We start from the raw sequence: 20,239 nt of genomic DNA, 5'->3' as shown, positions 1-20,239 counted from the left end.
CCAGGCCCATGATGTCATCTGGGCAGAGTCACGGCTAAGGGCTGTGTCTGGGTTCATGGTCCTACTGTGGCCAGGGTTTGAATTGATATCCATGGCTCCTGTTACCATCAAGGGCCATGCAGGTGACGAAGGTCTGGTCAGTCACCTCAGACTGTGTTGGTACATGAGGGCCATGCTGCCCCAGGGGCTATACTGATCTGGGTGGCCTATGATAACACCTGGGCTTGAGCTTTTGATGACGGCCATGCCTAGGTCTGTGGCCCGGCTGCAGCTATAGGGTCTGTGTATATGGTCATAGCCCATGTTAGCATAGGGGACCCTGGAACCATGCTGTGCTGAGCTAGCCATGCCCTTTACTGGCCCTGCCAGGGTATCCAAGAAGAGCCCCAACGACGTGGGTCAAGCCAGACCAATGACGTGTGGCAATGAACATTTGCAAGTAAAGATGAATGGACTAAAGGGAAAACTGTGTCTCAACGGGCCGTACTGCAGCTTCCACAAGCTTCTTCTCACTTTTTTCTTTTGTCTTTTGTTTTGCTTTTTTTTTTTAATGGTTTTGTTTGGGTGCAAAGCTCCAAGGGAAGGAGGAAGATGTGAGGGGATAGGGGAGAGAAGTGGGATCGGAATGCACAATGTGAAATCCACAAAGAATCAGTAAAACTTATAAAACCCACCAACAACAACAACCAAAAGAAAGCCGGGTGCTTGAGAAAGAGCAGAGGGAGGCACATGGGAGCAACTGGAGGAAGGAAAGGGAAGGGATAAAATGAGGGGCGAGTGCTTAGGAAAGCGTAACCCCAACAGCAATAACGGAGGAGAAGGACAAGAGGCTACTTGGATGCTTCTTTGTGACATGCGATTTCTAGTTTATGTGTTTGACCAAGAGGAAGGGGAACAGAAATTAGTGAGTAGATGACTAAATGATTGGCAGAATTAATAAAATATCATTTCACTTTTTGACAACCGGTGGCAGCTTCAGTTCCCGCCACACCACACTGTCATGACGCAAACCGGCCCGGTACCAGAGACTGGCATTCCGCCTCTTCTGGAGTGAACTTCATCCCAAAGGAAGGAGCGGCAAAGACTAGATTGACACCTTCACTCCGTCTTCAGGTGCAACACCTGGGTCAAGCGGGTGGCCATCCCTCTTCCTGAAGTCACGAACGACGAGCAAATCCTGCCGTGTGTTTCCCTTTATGGGGTTGGGAAATGTGACTAGTGTGAACTTTGTTCATGATAGCTCAGAAGTATGTGTTCTTGAGATGTAAGGTGGAAACTGACGTGTATCGTGGTGTTAGAAGCTGAGCCGTGGTGGCTTCATATCACAAGCCCTACAAAGAACCCTTGAACAATCACGGATGCTCTAAGATTCACAGATAAAAATGCTCTAAACTCAAAGAGTACTCTTCCAATTTTTATTATGCTAACGTTATCTTTTAAAAAACAAATTGTTTTTCCTTTTCCAACTGTTTGTTTTCAGTATTAAATTGTTTTCTATGAATTTGGAACACGTCCTTGAAAGCATTTTATGGCAGGAAGTATTTTGTTAGCATCTGAGCTTATGTAATTAAATGGAAATTATAAAGGAAAATTTTGTTGGTTTAAACCGATATGACTCCGATACTGTTACGTCATTTCATATTAGAAATAGAGTGGAATATCTTAATATTTTTATACAAGTTGAAAGAGTTTTATACAATAATTTTTGTTCTTTTGGACACAATTTCATTATGCACAGAAGCTGTCAATAGAAAACAGAGATCTTTCCATTGTTGTAATAATACACTTACATAAAACATTATCAGTAAGTGTAAATGTAATATTTGAGTGGTCATGGTAAGATTTAACTCAAAGGAAATTTACTCATTAAATTGTGACCGCTTAAGTACAGATGTTAGTGAAACCGTCCTAACACAAAAGTAAATAAAAGCTCATTTGAAATTATTTTTTATTTGAATCATCACTAAAAAAAATGAGGCTAAAAATTGCTAAAAGTTACAGTGGGGTGTACCACAAGCAGGATGAATATACATACTGTCATTTTCAGTGTAATTACTAAATAATAAAAATTAAATAACTAAACAGTGAAGGGAGAAAGTCATTACCAGAAGAAACCCCTAAAAAAAGTTAATTCCTCTGGAAAAGACTGAGAGATGGGGTTACATGGGAACACGCCCACAAGCTTCCCAATATGTTGGAAGACAAATCTGTGAACCCATCTTGATGGTTTTTTTAATATTAAATGAAATAATGAAAATTAGATTTAGGATCAGCAAAAATAAATTTTGTTTGAAAAAGAATACCATAATGAAATTTAATTCTTTGTAGGGTAATAAAAAATAAATTAAAAGCCAAAGAATTCTGATTCCATCTAGCAAAAAAAAAATATGAATAAAAAGATCTTATTGTTGGCTGATGCGTCTCATAATAAATATCTTCAAAGGTCTACACAGATGCATGCATGTCAACGGCTTTTCTTGCTGGAGGACTTTACTTAGCCGTGTCTTCTCACTGTATCCGCAAAGGCTCCTAGCGATGTGTGACACTCTTCAAGGGAACAACTCTGTGATCCCCACACTTGTCTGGGAGAAGACATGGAAGCTTGGAATTCAGCGTCTCAGGCAAGTCACTTCCGCCAGAACCCTCCTCTCTCGGAACCCTTCTTTCTCCCCGACCCCCTCTGTTTTGCGTACCGTCTTTGCTTGCTGGGTTAACTACCCGATATGTCTTTCTGAGTCTGGGTTACCTCACTCAGGATGATTTTTTTTCTATGTGGGGGTGGAGTAGAGGGAAGGGGATGGAGAATGGAAATGTGAGGGATCAGGATAGTTGAGTTGTGTGCAGAACAGAGGGGGAGAGTAATGAAATAATCTTGGTAGAGGGAGCTATTATGGGGTTAGGGAGAAACCTGGTGCCAGGGAAACTCCCAGGAATCCACAAGATGACCCCAGTTAAGACTACTAGCAATAGTGGAGAGGGTGTCTGAACTGGCCTTCCCCTGTAATCAGATTGATGACTACCCTAACTGTCATCAGAGAACCTTCATCCAGTACCTGATGGAAGCAGATGCAGAGATCCACAGCCAAGCCCTGCGCTGAGCTCCAGGAGCCCAGTTGAAGAGAGGGTGAAGGAATTATATGAGCCAGGGCTGGATGGGAGGGGGAGTCAGGAACAAGAGGGAAAACCCACGGAGACAGCTGACCTGAGCTTGTGGGAAATCACAGACTCTGGACCGACAGCAGGGGAGCCTGCAGGGGACCTAGCTAGGCCCTCTGCATCTGGGTGACAGTCCTGCAGCTTGGTCTTTAGTGAGGATCCTAGCTGTGGGACTAGGACCTCCCCCTTACGCGCATTGGCTCTTTGGAAACTGTTCCCTACGGTGGGGTGCCTTGTTCAGCCTTGATGCACTGTGTGTGTGGGAGCTTTGATCTTGCCTTAACTAGATGTGCTGTGCTTTGCTAACTTGCATGGGAGACCTTTCTCCATCTGAATGGAGGAGGAGGAGGAGGAGGAGTGGATGGGGGGAGGCAGATCGAAAGAAGGTGAGGGGAGGGAATGGAGGAGAGGAGGGAGGAGCAAATTTTGGTTGGTTTGTAAAATAAAATAAAGAATATATATATATGTTAATTTTTTTTAAAAAAGAGCCTGAGGTGGTCAGGTTTACTGATGTTTACCTCTGTCGTCAAGGTTACAGGGCAGCAGCTTCAGCAGGCAGTTAAACCCACTTGGCGATGGGCCTTTGCAACAAAACCTGAGCTCCAAGCTTCCAGTTGTGCTTGGAGCAGGAATTGGCTCTGAGCCCACCCTGCCACAAGGTAACTCGAAGCCAAGTCTACACCGTGCGCCCCAAATGAGCCAACGGTTGACGCTGTTTTTTCAAACATGACACGCAGTTTGTGAATTGGAACATGAAACCCAGCAATAAAACTGGAGGATTTGTTTTAGAAGCTTTTTCTTTTGCCCTTCTATTCTTACAAAGCATTTCCATCAACGCTATATTTTTCCTTAATTTCTTCCAGCCCTATCTTTGATTAACTAAAGAAAGCCAAGATACGGTGGGCCCTGGAAACACAAGGTCAAAGACAAAAGCTTGTCTGTCTCCGTGATGTCTCTCCAGTAATTTTGTTTACTAATTTTCTAAGTTCTCCTCCATATCTTCTGACCATTTCCCAGGAGCCACTGCTGCTCAGATAGGCAGTCACATGCAGAGTGGACGGCTCTCAAGTTGGCAGAAGGAAGCTGAGCTTACTAAATTGGCGTGGTTGTCATTTTCTGTCCCGAGAGTAGCACTCTAATTCTGGCTGTGGTTTTGACATAACTGCTTGCTAGCCTTGCTATAAAAACGTGCTTAAACTGTTATGAATTACAATGCAACTGTAAGACCTGTTCGGAGATTAAAATAGAACCAGACAAATTTAGTAAATGGAATTATACCCAAAAGATGTGAGGTTTGCGGCTACAGGGATGACTAGGAGCGCTTTAGGGCTTTTGCAGAGGAGTCAAGTTTTGTTCCCAGCAGTCAGCCATATTGGGTGGTTTACAACTGCCAATAATTCAGCTTCAGGTGATCTTATACCCTCTTCTGTATTTTACACACACACACACACACACACACACACACACAGAGTAAACAATAATAATAATGTGTGAGATTTAGTGAGCAAATGCACGGTGGCTTGAAACAGTGGGCAGACCTCACCACAGCCATGAATGGTCATCTCAGAACCGACATAGAAGTTAAGTATGTACACATGGCTGCTATATCAGCTGGCATTCTCAAAAAAAAAGAAAAAGAAAAAGAAAAATTTTAAATTCAAGTCATTGGACTGGAGAGATGGCTGAGAGGTTAAGAGCACTGACTACTCTTCTAGAGGGTCTAAGTTCAATTCCCAGCAACTATATGATACTCACAACCATCTGTAATGACATCTGGTGTCCTCTTCTGGCCTGCAGGCCAAACACTATATACAAAATAAATAAATCTTAAAAAAATTCAAGCTGTTTGTAAAGAAGGAAAATAAGATCTAAGAAATACGCATGCACACACACACACACACACACACACACACACACACACACTCAAACTACCTACCACTTCCCTATTTAAGAGAAGATTCTGTTTGCTCACCCTAAACTCAGGATGCTGCCATGCTGGTCAGGATGGCTGATGTGGTGGTGGTGGGGGGGAACGTGACTTCTTACAGGCTTGCTTAGTCCCACCAGACTTACATGATGTGTTCTGGGAGACCCAGCCTCCATACACCTCAGGCAGTGATGAGTGTGTACTCTACCCATAGTACAGCTGAATTTAGAATTGGCACTGTCTCGAAGATCAACTAGAGAAAGATTTACAGGCTTCCCTCTAATAGTGCCTGAAAAGGGGGAAGGGGCTAGCATTATGGTCTAGGCTAGGATGAGGGCAAGGATGCCCTATGACCCCTGTGCTCTTTCGTTGGCTCTACCACCATTGGTTAACGTAGACAAGGATTATTAACCTAAATTCCAATTGGCCAGCATTCTCATCTCTCAGGTCCTGGGTCTGATGCGGAGTTCCTTCTCTTTGCAAAACGAACTGTTAACCGCAGCTGATCAACCTGAAGATCCATTTCTTATTCTCCCGCCTTCCACAACGAGTCACTCATAAACTTATTTTTCACAAGAAACACGGTCTGCTAACACCTTCCCTCTGCGACCATCGCTGGGGCTCAAACAAGCTCGGTGTGTGAGGTTTTGGTCACCATCTCCATGGCCATGTTAGTCCAGAAACTAGATGCAAATATAATCTGGTGACGCCTTTGCCCTCCTCAGAACTGATCAGAGGCTGTAATTTGCCTTTAAATGATGTCACAAAGTGGTGTCTATTTGTACAGAACGCTTCACCTCTTCTACTGCTAGCCATGATTTTGGGTTCCTTGAAGAGTTAATTCTCTAAGGAAAACTGCCTCGTCCCCCAAACAAGGCTAAACCCCCACATTTTAGCCCAGTGCCTGGGTCTCTGACCTTTCACTTGCCTGAAGATGCTGTCCACACTAGATCCCAACCCTCCCGTATTTGGGGATTTTATATATTTATTCATGTTTGGTTTCTTGTTTTTGTTCTAAATCCTGTAATATGGTAGAAGCCTAATAAAAGAGCGAATAAATAAAACATCAAAATGATAAAAATAAAATGTGTGGCGGTGCTATGGTGGGAGCGTGTCCACCTTTAAAGCGCATATGAAGAGAACCTAGTTACCAAATTCCTGGTTAGTCTCTCTGTGGCTGAACACGCCAGAGACATGCTCATTCCCTGACAGACTTTTTCATACTAAGGAATAAATAATACAGTCCTTGGCTGGAAACAGTTCATCCTTTAGCCGTTCTCAAAGACTCAGTGTTTCCACTCTCAGGGTGCTTGGCTGTACTCTTCTCTCCTTGTCACAGAGTTAGGGGACAGTGCATCTCTAGACCTGAGATGGCACTTTGAGGCAAACATGCGTGGGTCTGTCAGGGGGCTGGCAACATCACCTCGGCCACCTTCTCCGCCAGCTCCAATCTCACAGAGCAGTTTTCTCTTCTAACATGCATTACAGTTCGGGTGGGCTCGGATTCATGATCAGCAACCATTGCCACACTCACTCACAAGCCAAGCTCATCTCTGCAGCTCGCTCACACTTTCAACTGTGGGCATTACAGTTGAATGAGAGCAGCCCACGGAATCACGTTTGTAAGATACCCCGTTCTGCAGATGGTCGTACAGGGCAAGGGCCTCCAAGTATGGTGGTTTCGAACAAAGATCTCAAATGTGACTTTCCTTAGGGTAGCATTCTTCCCTCCATCACTTTGTGTTTCCTTCTCCTCCTTCTTTCTCCTCTCTTCTGTTTTCTTGCTCATCTTAGGCTCGGTTCTTCCGGACTTAATCTAGTCTCACTTCGCCACCATCATCCACAGACTCATTTCCAGGTAGACATCGTTTGTGCTCACCCTAGTGAGTTTACCTCATGTTTTGACTCTTGATTCACGTAACTCAGTGTCAAAACGTGCAACAGGTGCTTCAAACTTCACAAGCCCACAGCAAAGCCTTGCGTCTGAGGTAGGGCCCTGCTGTGTAGTCCTCAAATTTGTGACCTAACTGTCTTAGTTTGTAGTGCGCACCACCGTACTTGTCTTCTAAGCTGCACTTCTATTCTCCTCTGTCCTGGTTGGGTTTTGTCAACTTGACCCAAGTGGGAATCATCTGGGAAGAGGGAACCTCGACTGAGAAAATGCTCTCACTGGATTGGCCTATTGGCAAGTCTAGGGGTGGGAGCATTTTCTTGATTGATGGCTAATGTGTGAGGGCCCAGTTCACTGCGGGAAGAGTCACCCCTGAGCAGCTGGCCCTGGGGTATAGAAGAAAGAAAGCTGAAGAACTCTTGAGGAATAATTCAGTAAGCAGTGTTCCTCCATAGTCTCTACTTCAATTCTGGAATCCAGGTTTCTGCCTTGAGTTCCTCTCCTAACTTCCTTTCGTGATGGACTGTAACCCAGGAGGTGTAAGCCAAATAAACCCTATGCTCCTCAAGTTGCTCTGGGTTGTACGGTTTAATTTAAGGCACTTTCCAAAGAAAGTGATTTTCTCTGAAACTACAGCAATTAGAAAGTGAAGCAACACTCCATTCATTTCGAACAGTGAATTCAACTGTTTGAACACACTGCTTCAGAAAGCAACAGAAAGCAAGCAAGGACGGTTCTCCACAACTTTTCCGTTTTTAGAAAAGTGTGGTTTCATTGGTTCAGATTTATAAGGTCAGTCTGCCACGCCCTGCTTCATGTATCCAATCCACCACCCAGTACACACCTGTACCGTTCCTCCAATCCTAGAGGGATCCCTAGGCTCTGACCTTGGGCATGCGTCCCCTCCCCTACAGATTCTCATCAGTCCCCTCTGACTTTCATTAGGTGGTCAATTCTCTTTAATGAGCCCTAGAGTCATCTTTACACTGAGAAGGTTCTGTGCACACATTTTGATGTCTACCACCATGTTCACACTCTTTCACATTGACATGTGCTTTACTTATGGCCTATGTGACTCTCTAGGGGGTTCTGGGCCATTCTGGCTGCAGTTCTCAGAGGAAGAGAAACCCGTCTGTTTCTGATGGTCTTCTTATGCCAGCCAGAGTGTCTGCAACAAGAAACCATTTAGTGGCTATAGGCATTTGTGGGCTTGCAGATGCATGCTTTAAACCATGTGGCTTTCTCTCCTCTGGGTGTTGTTATCCTGGGTCTCTTCTAGGGACATTTATCTCCAGCTACGTCCTAATTTCATCTTGAGATCCTTTATGCAATTTGCAAGGCATTTTAAAAAATTTATTTGTTTAAGTATTTGTTTGTTTGTTTTGGGGGTAAGGAATACCATAGTGCATGTGGAGGTCAAGGGAAACTTGCAGAAACCAGTTCTCTTCTCCTATGTGAGTTCTGGGCTTGAACTCAGTCACCAGGCTTGGCAGCAAGCTCCTTTACCAATAGAACCATATAGCTGCCATAAAGGATGTTGTTTTTTCCTGAGAGAGGCCTTCATAGATGCTGGGAAATAATTACATCTTTGGAGGTCAGTTGTCACTCAACCCACTAGGAAGAAAAAGTCACCTTTCGATTTAGGCGGTTCCATCTGGCTACAATATGGAATGGTCCGAATTGCACAATGACTGGGACAAAGGCCACCAAGCTGCTACAAAGTTTCAGGCAGTGATTATCTGAAATGATTATGAGACACAGAACAGCTGCCTAGGAGGGCTGCTTGCCAGCCCCCAGTGACACCTGACCTGATGCGAGGGCCAATCCTACCACAAAGTTCCTTTGGGAACCGGAATTTCTTCATTTATTCTATAAATGGTATCTGCTGAGTAGCAGGGCTGGGGACAAACCTGGGTGATTAGATGCAGCATAGGGAGGAGAAGCAAAGCCAGGCTCATGCCCCACAATTATGATCGAAGAATTCAGGAAGCTGAGGCAGGAGGTTGGAGCATCGAGGCCAGCTCGGAATGTAGAATGACACCTTGTCTCAAAAATATAGGAGGGTGCTCTATTTTTCATGGCACCTCCTAGGAGGCTGGCTGTGTCCAGAAGCTGAATATCTCCTTCCCAGCCGCCGACTGTCAGAAACTCACTGAAGTGGACAATGACCGCCAGCTCCAGACTTTCTACGAGAAGCACAGAAGTAGCTGCCGATGTTCCGGGGAAAGAGCGGAAGGGTGAGTGGTCAGAGTCAGGGGTGGGAATCAGGTTTGTCCGTGAAGCAACATGTCTTGACACATGGCAAAGTGCGCCTGCTGTTGAATACAGGGCATTCCTTTTATAGACCAAAGGGAACTGGAGAGAGGAAGTGCAAGTCTGTTCATAGACACATTATGGATGTCAAGGTGAGTGTTCTCAACTTGGTTGTTTAAAAAAAATAGGAGGGAAGAATATTTCTGACCTGACAGATACTACTGTGCCTCAGAGGTTTGGGTCCAAAAGAGCCAGCAGAACCCCAAAACTGTTCAATCTTTCTGAAGAAGATGATGTCCACCAATACACTGTCTGAAAGACTTAAACAAAGAGTAGGAAGCCCAGGACTAAAGCACCCAAGATTCAGCATCTTGTTACTCCATGCGTCCCACAATACAACCATTAATGTACTGCTCTAAAGGGAAAAAAACACTAAGTAAAATAAGGCACATGTTGCAGAATATGCTAATCTTTTGGTCAAGAGAATGAAAGAAACCAAAGGAAAAGGCCAAGAACAGATGCCAAGAGATGCTGTCCTTTCTGAGAGGGTGTGTTTCTAGTCAAAAGTCCGAGTTCGGTCAAAAGTAAGTTTTTAAGAGGAACAAATAAAATGTTCAAACCTTGAAAAAGTCATAAAGGAAGTAAGGAAAGAAGGAAGGGAGGGAGGGAAAAGTAAGAAAAGGAATGGGGGAAGATAACAAGAACCATGGCGGCATCGATGCTTCAGGCACATCTTCTGTTATAAATAGGAAATCTGGCTACGTGCATGGCATTCCTTTGGGAGCGATGCTCATGGTGAGAATGTTAAGTGGACCAGCTGTCCAGGCAGACAGCCCGGAAGCTCCTCAAATGATTAGACATGGAGTTATCCCATGATCCAGGCCCTGGGTGTGTGCCCAGAGGATCTGCAAGCATATGGCCAGTTAAATATTCATCAAACAGCTATTGAGTCAACAGGATGTGGTATGTCTACACCGTGGGGTATTACTCGCCTCTGAACAGGACTAACGTTCTGCACTAGCGAGAAACAAAACCATGGTGGAAAGAGAGATAAACTGTCACGGCAGACCACATAGTAAAGACTGCAGTTTAAACGAGGTGTGCAAAGCCAATCCAAAGTGGAGCACCCAGAGTTGTGTTCTGGGAGGAACGGCGTGATGGCTCCGGTGCATGACACTTCTGGGCTCCTCTCTCCAGTTTCCCTTGGTCTATAACAAGTGATAATCCATCCTCAGTTGGTGGGATCCTCCATTTCCAATGAGTGGACTTTATATACAAATTATTCATTAGCAAAACTGTTTGCAGCAGAGGGCAACCTGACTGGGTGTAACTCAGTGGCAGAATGCTTTCCTAGCATGTGGAGCTCTGTGTTCGATCCTCAATAACGTATAATAATAATAATAATAATAATAATAATAATAATAATGAGGAGGAGGAGGAGGAGGAGGAGGAAGATAGCAGTCTTTTGGCCACCAAGTCAGAGAAAATGCTTTGTTTTATACTTCAGGGATGAAGTGGTAGCTGGTTCATGTGGAAACACGGGGAACTTGTGGTCATTCCAATTAAAATAGCGTTAATGCACAGAGCACAGTACACATAACACTGTTCAGAGAATTAGGGAGGTGAATACAATATCTCAGCCCCTGGCTTTAGGTCATAATAGAAACAGTGGAAGAGAAAACTGGAACGCTTTGGCCACTAGGGGTCAGGAAAAGGCTGATGATGTGAGGCTGACCTGAGCCTAAATGGTCCCTAGGCACCAGCATGCCGGTGACTTCAAGAGGAATTAGATTCAGGTTTTTCCTGAAAGAATTTCTACTGCCAGAGCCTAAGTTTACCCTCACTTTAGGCCCTTTCTAGTCTCTGGTTCCTTACTAAGCCCCTGGCCACCCTCACCTCCAGACTCTCTAGTCCCTGGTTCCTTACTAAGTGTGTGGTCACCCTCACCTCTAGCCTCTATAGTCTCTGGTTCCTTACTAAGCCCCTGGTCACCCTCACCTCTGGCCTCTGGTTTCTTTTCTCTATTTTGCCTTTCAAATCATAGAAAGCTTCCTCACAAGTAGAATCTGAAGAACAGCTAAAATAGGAAAGGCATACAAAGGGGTTTTGAGCGAAAAACACATGGTATACAACAAGAACACCGAAGATATAATAGAGGTCCTGAGAAGAGTAAGAACATAAAACTCCAGAGTTAAAAATCTCTTGGAAAATTCATAGAAAAATGTAAAAATGCAGTATCTCCATAGAAATGCAAACAATGTCTATATATAGGAAATCCATGATAATGAATGGGATGTTTTCCATGTCAATATGGAGAATAGACCTATGAGTAAATGTTTTGGAAAGTAATTTTGTATCACCAATTGACAAGGAAAAAACTTGATCCTATTAGAAATTAATGCCAATGAAAATCAACAAAAGAATTTAAAAATATTTACAGAATTTGACCTGAAAGCTGCCTATCTGAATGCTGACGAGTTACTCAGAAACTTACTGAGTCATCTGCTCACACGTCAAACTTGAAAGCATCCCGTGAACTCTTCAGATCCAATCTTACCCAGAAAGCTGTAAAATTCACGTTTCTAATGTATCTCTAGGGGCATGAAGCAAACCAGAATTCTTTTCATTGATAATGTGATTCTGTGTTCTACAAAATGGTTCATCCTTTTTCCAGGCTCCCCAAGGGCTGGCAAAGTGAGTCACCCCCGTGCTGGTATGGGCACTGCTCCACAGAACCGGGTGTGCACCATGCCCTGTTCCTACTCTGCTCCCAGCGAGTCAGGCAGCTGTGCTCAAAGACAATCTCAGGCCAAGTGTCACCCACTGCCCCTGCTCTAAGTGTGTAGAGGAGACTCTAGAAGGAGGAAGCAGCTAATCTTAGAGCAGAAACAGAGATATGGGATAGGAAAGGAATAGAACGGCATGGTTCTGTGGGGGCTATGGAGGAAGCTGGAGAAAGGAGTGGCAGAATCCAGAAGACCAAATAAAGCCCAGAGATGGCAGCTGCCATTTTTCTTGGTTCCCAAGGCTAATATCGGACTCCCAGACCTGTGCTGAACTCCCCATGATGATGACCATAGATCAAAGATCCTCACGCCCTGAGTACCCAGCTGTCAAGATGGCTCACCACACCCACATTTCTTAATTCTCCATGTGTAGCAGACAGAAGAATGTCCCCCGAGCATGTCTGCCTCTGAATTCCCAAACATTACAAATGTCCTTGTGTACCTGCTATATTGGCTATTTGTCTTGTTGTGACAGCGTGCCTGAGAAGATGCAGTTTAAAGAAAGGAAGGTTTCTCTCAGCTCAGGTTCAAGGGATTAGACTCTACCTTGGTGGAAAAGTATAGGTGCAGAAGCATGTAGTGACTGGCCACATTGCAGTCATGGAGAGGAGAAAGGATAGAAGTGGGGCAACCCACAGTGACCCACCCCCTTCATTGCCTAAAGGCTTGACCACCTTCCAAAACATCACCACCAAGTAGGGGGCCGAGGGTCAAATACAAGAGTCTGTGGGACTGTTTCACAGTCAAAGCCCGACACATGATGAGTAAGAGTAAAGACTATAGAGAAACTTACGACAATAAGGTGCTCACGGTCTTAAAGATGGTAGGATTATCCCAAATGGACCAGAGCAGACACATGGTTCTTATACTGGGAAGAGGAGGAGCCCAGGGAGTCTGTGGTGATGGAGAAAGTCAGAAAAACTGCTGGGAGGACTAAGCTGGACTCTGCTAGGTCTGAAAATGGAAGGCCCCATGAGCCTAAGAATGCAGGTGTCTCTGGACCAGGTCAGAAAGACCAAGAAATAGATTGTGCCCTTACATACCCAGAAGTCATGAAGCCTAGCCATAACGTTAGCCGGTGAAATCCATCTCAGACTCTGGACTCCAGAAGGTAAGTACACAACCTGTGCACAGTCACAAAATGTCACCTGCTCGTCACGACACAAACCAGTGCACCATGTTTGCTTCAATGGATCACAAGTAAGCTTTCTTTCTTAAGCATTTTTTGTTCTTTTCAATTTACCTTGCATTTAAAGCTCAAAACTGGTTTTGGTGTCTGGTGAAGTGGTTCTGCTGGTAAAAGGGCTTGCCAACAAACCTAACAACCTGAGGTTAATCCCCTGCCCCATGTGGTGGAAGGAGAGAACAGATTCAGTCAAGTTGTCTTCTGATACCCACCTGAAACCAAGAATGACCTTGAACTCCCTATTCTCCCGCCTCCACCTCCTGGGGATGACAGGCATACACCGTTATGTCTAGTTTAGCAGTGCTGAAATCTAACCCAGGACTTGAGGCGAGCACACTAGGTGAGCACTCTACCCTCGAGTTACACTCAGCTCATCCCACCATTTATTTATGGAATTATTTATGTTTATACATATCTACGTAAGCTTATGTCACATGTGTGTGCCCGCAGAGACCAAAGGAAAGCACTGGATCCTCGGAACCAGAGGTACTGGCAGTTCTGAGCCACTAGGAACAGAACTTGGGGCCCCCTGGAAGAGCAGCAAGTATTTTTAACCACTGAACCACCTCTCAACCGCACACATTCTTTTACACAGTACTTCTGCACATGTACACAGCAGGGTGGACACCTGAACTGATGTTCTAAGACACAACTGAGCTTTAAGAGAGATCAAAGCTATTGCCAAGTACTTAATAGGACAAGCAGGCAGTTGGATACTATTTCACTATTTTCAATAGTGTGTTTTTAAAAACTTCTCCCGAATCCCTACTCCAAAAACCTCAGACTTAAAAATTTTGGAAGGTGGGGCTGGAGAAATGGTTCAGCAGTTAACAGCAGTTTCTGCTTTTCCAAAAGACCCGATTTCTGTTCCCAGCACCCATATGGGCAGCTCACACACAACTGTCTGTAACTGCAGCCCAGGGCATTTGCTGCCCTCATCTGGCATCCCCTGTCACTGCACATACACACATAAAAACACATAAACTCATATAGACACATACATACATACATATAATAGATAAATAAATAAATAAGACTTTTAAAAGGCTGAAAACCAAAATGAAGTTTTGTACTATGAGGACATTGCATAGTATATAATATTCTGGCTTTCAAATATGGCTCTTTGGTTGTAATTATATGAACACTGTTTTACAGTAATTCATGAAGACAGGTAGTGAAATTCTACTTTTAAAACGGGACTGACTGACTCACTCTCAAATATTTCCATTCCTTCATTTTCAAATGATAAAACAGCACAAAGCAGAGGATGCTGAAGCCGTGCCTCACCTAGCTGCTAAGCCGGACAGAGCCTCACCAAGACTTTCAGCAGGGCAGTGCTTCACACAGCCCCTCATCAGGGCAGTGCTGCTCATCTTGACAAGATCCATGTGTCTTGAACTCAGCGGGGACTTGTCCCTGTAGAATCTCATCCCTATACAGGAAAGGAAGGTCCAGCTTTACGAAGTGTAGTTTGTGACTCCTCAAGTAAACAAACAATTGAATGAATGAATGAATGAATGAGCAAATAAATAGATCAGTGAACAAAGACACTTGTCTACAGGCTACTGTCGGGCGGAAGCCAGCAGACTGCAAGTGGTAATTTCGTTCCAAATTAAACTGAGACTGTATTCATGTGAGCTATTAGCGGCCTCATCAGAGAAGTTTACAGGCTAATTATTGTGGGGCACAAAAGCCCCAGCCACCATCCAGGAATGCCTGGCTCACATCCTCGAAGAATTGATTTAAATGTCATTAATTTCCCCTGATGATTCAGAGTCACTTTTCACTTAGGCTTCAGTAAATGGCAAAGAGGCCATGCACACATCCTTCCTGAGTCTGTTAGTCACAATCGCTGGCAATCAACTCTTCTATTGGCTTCCGGGTGTCGCCTGGGGAAGCATGTGTCCCAGCCACCATATGGCTAAGCTGGTGATCCTCTCGCTTTTTCTCATACTAGACGTCACAGGAAAATATGTTGCTCACATTCATACTTTATTCTATTAATGACTGAAAAAGAACCAGTTGTGCTCAAAGACGATCGCAGGAAAAGAGATGGATGGTTTTCAAGAGACAAGCTGGATTTGAATGGGAGACCCTAGGTCTGCACACAGCTTTGGGCTTGTAGTCACAAGATAACCATGAGTGCTAGGATTCCCTGGCTTTTATCCCTGGATCTCTACGTATTTCACATGTGTGTGTGAGCTCATGCGTGTGTGTGTGTGTGTGTGTGTGTGTGTGTGTGTGTGTGTGTGTGTGTTCTCAGGCACCATCCATCTTGGTCTTGAAACTTGCTGTGGTAGAGTAGGCTGGCCAACCAGGCTATCTCTGCCTCCCCGGGACTAAGATTATACATATACACTATTGAACCTGACTTTATTATGTGGGCTTTGGGGATGAAACTCAGGATGCCAGGGTGGCCCTAAGGACATGAATTCTTTTAGGGGAGCACTAAGATGCTCAGACGACATCTCTCCCCCCCCCCAAATCTTTCTCCCTCTCCCTCCATCTCTCTTCCTCTCTCTCTCTCTACCCAGAGAAGACAGTGTTGCCTATATCTATGTAGAATTTGATAAAATTTAGTGAGAAAATGCTGCTGCTGCCAACATCCAGCAACTAAAGATATTGTTTTCTTTTTATAGAAAAAAAGGAAAAAAAAAGAAAGAAAGAAAGAAAGAAAAAAGAAAGGAAGGAAGGAAGGAAGGAAGGAAGGAAGGAAGGAAGGAAGGAAGAAGTCGAGAAGTCACCTGGGAAAGAAAACCAGGCACAATCCTAGAATGGGAAGCTTCAGTGGTGTGTCTTACTCCTGTTTTTTTCTGTCTGTTGGCACTCTGCTGTGCCCTGGGGAATCTGGTTCAAGGCACTGTAACTGACTGGGGTGAAAGGACACAGACTCAGGCATACTGATGCCGCTGGAGACTTTTATCTGCAATATACCGTTAAGAACAAGACCTGAATTTGTGCCATTGAGGAGAGGAGGGGAGGGGAAGATCTATGGTGCTCTCACAGAGGTTCCAAAACAGAGGAGTCTGAGGACCGGTCCTACTCCATCCTGATATTTCACCCTCTCTCCCTTGCTGCTTCACCTTGGCCTCCAACACATGGTGCCCATGGAGCTGGGTCTGGGAGAGTAATCAAACTTCAGCAGGGGAGAAAAGGATGAGGTTGTTGCAACCATGCCCAAAAGAACTTGAGGGTTGTAATTCGTGAAGTAGTCCAGGCAGGTGAGAGTCCCAGCTCCTAGAGGGGAGAGGGGCCTCACTTTGGGTAGGATGTAGAGGAGAGGTTGAACTCCTGATGGATGCAAAAGTATCTGAACATTACTTGATAGGTGTGGCAGAACCACGCAGGTTTCAGTTGGTTAGAAAATTGTTATTGTTTGATTGAGCAGAGAGAGTGGGTGCAGACTGACACACTCACTGACTGTGAGGGAGCAGAACCCACTCTTCTACACAAAGCAGAACACTTTCATCTGGAGGCAGCACATCCCACAATTCCTCTGGCAACAAGCCTTGACTATGCAGTAGCAGACACAAAGGTCTACGTGATCCCAATCCCCGGGTCTCATTTTCTACTTCTCAGGCCTCTGACGGCGGGCCGGGTGACTCGTCTCGTGTCAGAGGAGCTACAAAGGGTTTTTTCTCTTCGCGTTCACCATGGTTTGTTTTCCTCTTTGATGGAAAGAAATGGCACGTCAAAGTGAAGGGTGTGCCGTCAGCGGCACAGAAGCCCCTCATCTGTCACTGACAGCATCCCAGACTTATTCAGCCCCCTGCCCGGCTGCTGAGTGGGGATAGGGTTGCCAGAAACCGGAGGAGAGAAGCTTTCGAAAAGTGAAACCAATTGGGAATAATTAAGTTTTCCAAGCATGGAGTGAAATGGTTCTCCAGGAGTGGTGGGCAGAGCCACCACCTGGCTTCCAGAAACTTTCAAGGGGCTGTGCCAAGATAGCAAAGAACTTTCTCTTGCTTTTCTTGCTTCTCTTGGGGGAGCCTGGGAGATGCCATGCCAGTCATTACAACTGATCTAGCAGGCCTTCTGTGGGTTGACATCATAGAGGGGTGCTCGGCTTTCAGACTCGAGACTCCACCTTAGAAGCTAAGTGAGGCCAGCATGAACACAGCCCCTCATTGTCGAGAGCAAGCGAGTCAAAGATAGAAAACTCACCCAATAATCTAGATGGCAGAGTCATCCGGCAACATTGGAATTTTCTTTTAACGTTAAAGGAAACCGTTTGCACAATTCGGGCTTTTAGTCGTGTAATGAATCCACTTAAAATTAAGAGAAATCTCCCATCAGAGATTGTTCCAGCTCCTGAGACTTCTCTTTGTGTGCTTCATTTTGCTAATGGTCAAGTTCCTGGCTGAGGGGATCAGCGGAGCTGAGCTCCACGCTTTCCCAAGCACAGGGCCCGATGAAAGGATGCTTAATGAAGCGGAGCTAGGGTTCCTTGGTGCCTTTGATGGGGAGACGGGATAGCATCAGACTGGGGAACTTAAGCATGATGGTGGCTGCGTGAGGAGATAAAGCAGAAAGCAGCCAGGGCCTTGGAGCTGTTTTGAAGTGGAGGCCTGTGTTTGAACAGGGACTATTTGAAACTGGAACCAGGCAGTCTGAGCTAGAAAGGCTAGTGCCAATGACTGACGGACTCAGCGTCTGAGGTTATGTCATTCTGTCTTTTGTTGACCCTTGATCCCGAGGCATGCGCCCTTAACCTCCAACACATTCACACGTGAGTAGTATAGTCGAAACGTCTATAACTGATGTGAAGGGGAAAGGAAGGCTCAATGTGTGTAACCCTGCGTCATTTCCTCAGAGGGAACGCGAGGAAGCCATCTTGTGTGGAGGAGTAACTCCTGCGTGGTTGCAGCTTCACTGTGAAGTACATTTTTAAAATGATGAAACCAAGGCCTAGGACTTCAGGACCTTGCTTAGATATAGAACGAACCCACCAAATGCAGCCCTTCTTAGTGGGTCTCAGAGCAGGAACCCTGGGTCTGTAGCATTGACGGTGCCTGAAAATGTTTTAGAAATGAAATAGGAGAGCCATAGGGTGGCATCCAGCAGTCTGTGTTTTAACAAAACTTGTAACATCCCACCCTTGGACATCTCATGTCACGAAACACATTCAGTCCAACCTAAGACACATACATTCCCGTCCCAATGCCTCGTCTGAGACTCAGAGCAGAATCCTAACTGAGGAACGGAGATACAGAAAGGAAAGATGAAACTAAACCAAACCCAATGGGGCAGCTGCCGATCTCCACATCCAGTATTGGAGGTTTTGGTTATATCATCTACAGTCTTCTCTCTTGGATTAGCCCCACTGCAGCTTTCTCCAGTAGACATTCCACACTCCTGAGACTTCAAAATCTCCAATTTAACTTGGGCTTCACCTCCACGCCTTCATGCACAGGAAGGAGTGCCATGCAGGGTCTCAGACACTCTATGACACATCCTCTGGGCTCAGCAGCTTTCTCAAGTCTCGGCGCAACTCTCCATAATTCTTACATCCAATGTTAATACAACTGAATTTTCCAGAGATTAGAGTTTCCAAAGAGCTCAGAGTATAGTAATAGAAGGACGCGGTTCTCAGAACACAAGGTAGCCAGTTCCCAGTACCACCACAGCTTCTCATTTGTTATTCTACATATGAAAGCTCCCGTGACTCAAGCATTTCATCCAGAACAACATTTATTGAAAGTGTTAAATCCTTGGCTTTCTACAGCTTTTCTGATGCAATCAAGCATAACCTTGCAAAGTTTTATATGTAGTAAGGGAAACTGTATAGAGAAAATTATATACATTTATGTATGGAAGATATGCCAGAGGGCTAGGGAGAGGAATATAATTATGAGGATTTTCCTGAGGAGACATGGATGAGTGAACTCTGCTTGTCCCAGATACAGAACCAACAAGAGACCAGCATAATAAACCACTATTATGTCCAACATGGTGGACCAAGGAATTTACCAGGGTCACGTACAGGAACACAAGTAACTCTCCAAGACAGCTGCATTGCTGAAAAGCCACCCAGCATGAAGCTCCTTAAATGATTTTCAGGCAACTCAACACATCACAGGGTCTCCTCCAGGTACCTTGGCTGCTGTTCTCCTCCCCAGCAGCTGTTGCTGCTTTTCTGACTTTGGAGAGGGACCTTGTGAATCCCTTGGTTTCAGGAACTTCCTGTGACTTGTGAAGGTGTTTCCTTCCTGAGTCCCATAAACCTCCCTCACCCTCCTGGAGGAGATTTTTCAGTTTAGAAGAAATGATTACACAACACCATACGCACGCATGTGTTTTACAGAAAGAACCACACTTGGTTGAACGCTGTGTTTGGTGTACTGCCAGTAAGTGTGTTTCCGTTCAAGTTTGTCTGACACTGGAGAGGCGAGACTGAAAAGCATAATAGAATATTTCCAACAAACTTTCTGAAATCTAGTGGAAGGTAGGGATGTTCCTTGTGCTCTAAGTACTAGAACATCATGAATACTCCCAGAGACGAAGGGCAGAGCTGTTAACTTGGCCTGGGAGGATGGGCGCTGAGTAGTCCACCAGTAAGGCCATCTTTTATGTGGGCTTCTTACAATGACTCCAACATATTCAAGGGAAAAAAGGGAAGAGTCCAGGGGAAAAAAACCAAATAAAACGAAAAGATGCCCGCTCACACACAAGAGAGACAAAGAGCAAATACCACTGAGGAAAGTAAGGAATTGTATGTAAAATGATAAATTGTGAGTGTGGCCAACGTGGACCATAAAGAAGCCAGCGTTGAGGTCAGGAGCTGACATTCTGTTCCGAAGTGTGCAGGGCCCTGCCAGAGAGACATGCCACAGGAAAGAAATTTACTGTTAGGAAGATGTCTCAACGAGAATGACTGGAATTCACTGCATAAATATATGAAACTCCCAAACAATTAAAAACATTTTCAAGGAAGACGCTTCCGGCTTATCACTGAAAATATTTGTCTCTTCTAGGTGAATAAACAAATTTGAAGACGAGAGCTAAAAGAGGTGAGTCTGGAGAAGTGGCGTGGAGGTTGG

Source organism: Myodes glareolus, chromosome 20, assembly GCF_982192425.1.
Source record: "Myodes glareolus chromosome 20, mMyoGla1.1, whole genome shotgun sequence".
Lineage (NCBI taxonomy): Eukaryota > Metazoa > Chordata > Mammalia > Rodentia > Cricetidae > Myodes > Myodes glareolus.
This window is presented reverse-complemented; position numbering follows the sequence as displayed.